At 35.0% G+C, this 6,117-nt stretch overlaps 1 protein-coding gene across 2 annotated transcripts in view; it reads left to right on the top strand.

The window, feature by feature from the left end:
• LOC139521867 (anaphase-promoting complex subunit 4-like) overlaps positions 1-6,117 on the top strand; it is a 79,494-nt gene that overhangs the window by 64,213 nt on the left and 9,164 nt on the right. The window lies entirely within an intron of this gene.

Genomic DNA, 6,117 nt, shown 5'->3' with positions numbered 1-6,117 from the left:
CCTCTCTGTAGTTCACAAATGACTAGGTGAAACTTTTAACTGTATAAACGAGTTAAAAGTAGTCGTTGAAAATCGTTTACTTAAGAACAAGATTTAAAACACTTACTAAATGTGCAAATACTGTACGGGGTTCTTGATTTTGTGGCTATCCTGAATGCTGGAGGGAGCATCGATATATAAAAAAAAGTCCGTTGTGAACATTTTCTAGAATTTCTAAGCAATTTCGCGAAATCGGCACTCTTGTTTTACATTGACCTACATCAATTTTTCAGTCGAATTCAGTTTTTGAGTTAGAGTTATACCCAAGGCCAATTGCCAAAATAACACCCATGTCATGTTTGAGTACAAATTTACAACCAGTTTGACCAGTTTTGAAAAGAGAAGCGAAAGATACCAAAGGGACTTTCACTCAAAAATAATCTGAAAACGCCATGCGTAAACAAGAAAAATACTAACGGACAAACAATAGTACACAAAACAAAACATAGACAAATAAAGCAACACGAACCTGACCAAAAACTGTGGGTGGTGTTAGGTGCTCCGAAAGAGTATTCATTTATTTAATTCGAATTAGAAGCTGCATGTTTAAAATTTGTCTCAAACAGTCTAAACATAAATAGATGCGGCATTGAACATCGACAATTAAGATGCATGCTTACTGAGCTTGGTGTTACATTTATGTCTCTGCTTTATTTGTCGGAAACTGATGAAGCATGTATTAGTAAGTATAGCAGTTATCTTTTGAAGTTTAAAAAGAAAAGTAAAGCATACTGTCTTTGTAAGAGTCGTATTATACGCCGCCTGGTTGTGGTGTACACAGATAGCTGTTCTATCATGTGTCATGCCAAATTGTCGCTGCAGAGGTGTGCTGGTATCTGGTGGTATATAAAGTCATGGTACTCTGAACTTGCCATTTCTAGCAATAAAAAGTATGCTTCAATACAACCCGTTTGGCTGTGCAGCATTTATAACTTGTAAATAATTACCCCATGACTTGTGTTGAGAGAGTACAATTCTCTCTGTACACATAAGAACCATTGCTACAATTATTTTTGCCTGTCAAAGAAAACCTGTTGCAAGGCTTAAATTCTGCCCAGTCCAGCATACCCTCATTTTGTGATAACAGTAAAAGTTTCCCGCACTTCATCTCGGTTCAGCTAATGTAAGGAACCAACCCACTAAACTGGTCTTCTCAGGGGCGGATGCAGGAATTTTCGAAAGGGGGGTGCTAACCCAGGGCACCCAGGGCAAAGGGGGGGGGGGGTGCAAAACATATGTCCCGATACAAATGCATTGATCGGCAAAAATAAAGGGGGGTGCGCACCCCCGGAACCCCCCCCCCCCCCCTGGATCCGCCACTGCTTCTATTCCATCTAAATCTATGCAACGAAGGTAGCGACAAGTGAACACAACAGGAATCCAGTTTACCAACCCATTTGTTGTATTGTTTTATGAGTTATCGTCATGAATATTCATGAAAAATTCTTCAATGCACATTAAGCAAACTGCAATAAATAAATCAATCAATCAATCAAATTATCGTTAAGCTTAGATTGTCTGACGCTAAGCAGAATTGAATAACTATTAAAGATAGATAAAATTTAGTTGTTGATAACCTTAATCAATTTATACATTAGTCATTGAGTTGCAAATTCCACTGTAATGATAAGAATTAAATTATACTTATTGCAATTCACCGTACTGATAATAGAAATACAATAATTAGAAAACTCTGCGACAAGTGACCAGATATTGGATTTATTTTTTATCTTTGAATTCATAGTTTGATTTAGACTTCAACTGGAAGTTGTTCCAATAAAACTGCTATTTGTAAAGCCGTTATTGTAGGCATCTTTTCTTCAACTGTTTCTGTTATACATTCTTGGCTTTCATATATTCGGCTGTGAGTGTTTCTGGTGAGGCCATAAAAAAGAATAGGTATGTTTGCCCAAACGCTACCTACCCAGAAAAAAGCTGCCTACTCAATTCTTCTTTTTGTCCTGATTTGAAGAAGGTTTTTTTTTATCAGATAGGCATTAAGACTAATAGACACCCGATACTTCAATTTCTCTTTTTCAAAAAAAAAAAAAAAGAAAATGCCTACCTACCTACCCACTGTCTCAACCTTTGGGTAGGGTTTGGGCAAACCAAAATATTTTTAATTGTGGCCTGAAGGTAAAATCCTGACAAGCGCGGTAAAATCCTGACAAGCGCTTCGGACGCATAAACTTTATAAAGTGTTGTTTTCGTTACAAACAGAAATGGAAACCACGCCCTTCCAAACTTGACCGCTGACAACCCACGAGATCCCTCATGTGGTTAATAAGGTAGACTTAGGATAAGCTGTCGGTGTTAGGATTATTATAGTATTTAACCTGTATCAAAGTTACATACAAAAAAAGGCTTTTATGAATAGTTAAGGTTAAGTTTTTACAAGCCGAGAGGGGCGTCAGTACCGTGAGCTATACGGGATGTATAAATACGCAGCCACGTCTGATCTGAATGCATGGGGGCGTAAATTCTTATGCTTAAGCATTCTACATGCAAATGCGTACAGAGTATTGATATGACCGTTCCAGGAGGTATAAGGAAGGTTTATTTTACATCACTGTATATGTTTTGTGCAGTTTGAGCAGAATATGAAGACTCGAACAATTTTATGAGCTCAGAAAACAATTATAATCATAAACATGTTTATTTTAGATAAGTGTGCTGTTAAGTTTTGTCGCAGAGTCCTTTCATAGATTTATATTAGTACGTGTGTTAAAGGTCTCAATGAGAGAAAAAAAACTTCTGAGATATACACGCATACATGCAGGCACAAAACTGTGAATTATACGCCAAGGAAATGTCAACACTACAAACAAGTTATACATATGATAATAGACATAAATCTACTCCTTAATTCAACCTTCAGATGGCGAATAACTTCTGGTTTCATATCCGTATTCACAACTTTAGTGTAACCATGTAACACTACTTACTAAAACATATTTCAAATTGTACAACATAAGAAAAGACAATGGCATTACCGATGCATCTGTCGGAATTAGTCATTAAAATGTCCTAGTTAAGATGTTAGTTGAGGAACATCTGTCGACGTCTGCTATCGTTTCATTGGATATTACATGAATATTATGGAGACATGGTTATGCAACGGTAATAAATAACTATAGTCATATCTTTAAGTGATTTTTTTCTCTTCCTTTACAAGTGTAAAGTACTACACTTTTAAGCTTGGACAGGTTTTCAATAGGTTATCTTTTGAAAAGAGTTTATTCATTTTCTCAATTCGGAAAATTTGCGAGGCAATAGACGATACAAATCTTGAGAGGTATCGACCTTAGTGAAGTACAGGATAAAGGCGCTTAGGTGAACGAGAATAAAAGAAGATATTTTCGGTATACTTCAATGAGGCAGAAATGTGTTTCTGTGAAGAGACGGTTTGAAGGCCGTTCGGTGACTTATAATTGTTAATGTCTACGTCATTTTTGTCTCTTGTGGAGAGTTGTTTTTATTTGCATCATACCACATCTTGCAAGTCCAAGTTAGGGACTGTGACATGATTTCAGATTCCTTTTCTCAAATTTTTCTATTCCAGAGCATATTAACCTCAGCCTATTACCTTTACGGGTCTCTTTGTCTAACATGATAGTTTTAAAGGAACTTATATATAATGAGGGAGAAGTTTTAACTTAAAAAAATAATTGAAAAAGATTGTGGAAAAGAATGACTGAAACCAACACTTAATCAAATTCAAAAGTCTGCATTGCTCTTGGGCTTCTTTTCGACTTGTTTGGAACCTGATTACTTTTTCGACGACTAAATATGTGTTACCGTACAATCTGAATTCATGTCTACTTTGACAACCCGCTGATGTTGTGTGGTTTTAACACATCCTATATCATACCATTGCTTTCATAGCAACAGCTTATTGAAAATAGACTGTAAGATTTGAAGCTACATATTCATAGTATCTCCTGAAGCGAAATATTGGTCGTGAAAACTTGGAATTTTAACCTAAACATTCCTTATTTGAGAACAGAGGAAAATATTAATAGATTTGACAAAAATGCGTTTTGCAATTGCATAATATTCATTTTTTTTTAATTTAATTATTCAGCAAAATAACTTCCATTTACATGTTCAATTTAATTAAAAGTACTTATATTACTAACATGCACATATTTCCATGTTTTGAACACCTGGTACATGTAAACACAGGTTTAACTAGCTGTTACTATCCTAGATGCATTTAATTAAGTTTGTTTATAATGATTCAAGTGACAGTTTTTAAAAATCTTACATGTGTTTGTTCTTATTAAACAATAACGTCTCGGTGATCTTGTGGCACCGTGCTTGTCTCAAGTGCTGGAGGTCGTTGGTTCCAATCGCGGCAGTGTCAAACAAATGACTATCCGCTAAGCATGTGTCACTTAGGATTAAGAGGAGAATAATTAGCCAAAGCAGAGAAACACTGCCATATAATAAAAGAAGATGTGGTATAATTGCCAATGAGAAAACTCTTCACAAGAGACCAAAATGACACAAAGTTTAACAACTATAGGTCACCGTACGGCCTTCAACAATGAGCAAAGCCCATACCAATAGTCAGCTATAAAAGGCCCCGAAATGACGATGTAAAAAATTCAAACGAGAAAGCTAACGACCTTATTTATGTAAAAAAATGAAAGAAAAACAAATATGTAAAACATAAACAAACGACAACCACTGAAATACAGGCTTCTGACTTCTTGTTGACTGTTACTTATTAACATATTCAAAATCCTGCTAAACGTTTCAGTCTCCTTCAAATGTTCACCTACATATATGCCTGTCATTTTTCGCCACTGGAGGTAAACATCAATCTATATATCTAATAAAAAAAAATAAAAAACATACTCAACACAAACACAACTTTATATTGTCAAATTCACGAATAATTCGCTAAGAATAAGCAGACCAGCTAGCGTACCCGAAAACGATGTAGAAATTGGGTATACTTTGATAAATTGTAATTTTGTTTTTATATTTTCTTTCCTATGTACAAAACATAGGGAACTACAAGGCTACTATTTGGAAGTTTATTTGTAACATAACGGTTAACTATAAATCTATTTTTTCTTAGATTCTCAAAAAAAAAACCCATCACGTATGATTGAAAACAACACATTTTCAATAAGTCATTTAGACATATTGTCGTTTTTTTTTAAATTCATTTGTTTAATATGAATCTAAAATCAATGACAATGTTCCCATCTTAAGACAGACAAATGCAGGTGTAGTGGTGCTAAACTAGTTTCTTATAAGCATCGATTCTGTCTCCTCTGTGACTGACCTGTTGGATTGCGGAGTGTATAAATACGCAGCCACGTCTGATCATAATGATATGCTGGGCTAGTGTCTTGTTAAAAAAAAATATCCTTGCAGCAAACTATACGAGGGTACAGGTGGTGGCCCTTTGCAAGACCAAGTTTCTGCCCCTTTCCATCATTTTTTTTCAGTAGCAGAATATACATTGATATTTAATATCCGACATAAGCATGGGTTGCTCATCGGACGATTATATTGTTTAGTGAATATGCAGAATATGCAGAATAGTTTGTTTACGAAATCATTGGTTTCACGAAAATCCTTCGTTCCTGTAGGACCTTTATACCCAACTGTCCCAGTGTTGTTGTTTTTTTCCTTTTTTTTTTTGCCATGATGTTCTGCATTGTACATGTAAATAAAGAAAATACGTTACCATAACACTTTATTGTCAATATTTTTATTGTATAGTATTAAGTATATATTTATTTATGATATATTTTGCACACTAGTACACAAATCCGAATAGATATATATAGTACCATTGATGTATATTGTACCTTGGCAACTTCCCCTTCTTGCAAAGTTGGCTTTGTCGCTTTGTTTCTAACAGTTTAGATCGAGGTCCACTTGCCCAATTTATCAGCTTACGAAAGTTGACTTGGACCGTCTTAGCTTTTTTGGCGTTCCTTTTTATATTCAGAACTCGTATTGTTTATGGTTATTAACTTTAGAAGAAGGGAAAATAGCGATAAAAACGCAAAACAATTCTGTTCGTTTGATTTTGACTTTGTATTAGTTTTAGAT

This window comes from Mytilus edulis, chromosome 4, assembly GCF_963676685.1.
Source record: "Mytilus edulis chromosome 4, xbMytEdul2.2, whole genome shotgun sequence".
In the NCBI taxonomy this organism is placed as follows: domain Eukaryota; kingdom Metazoa; phylum Mollusca; class Bivalvia; order Mytilida; family Mytilidae; genus Mytilus; species Mytilus edulis.
Note: the sequence above shows the minus strand (reverse complement) of the source record. Positions and strands in the feature narration are given on the sequence as shown.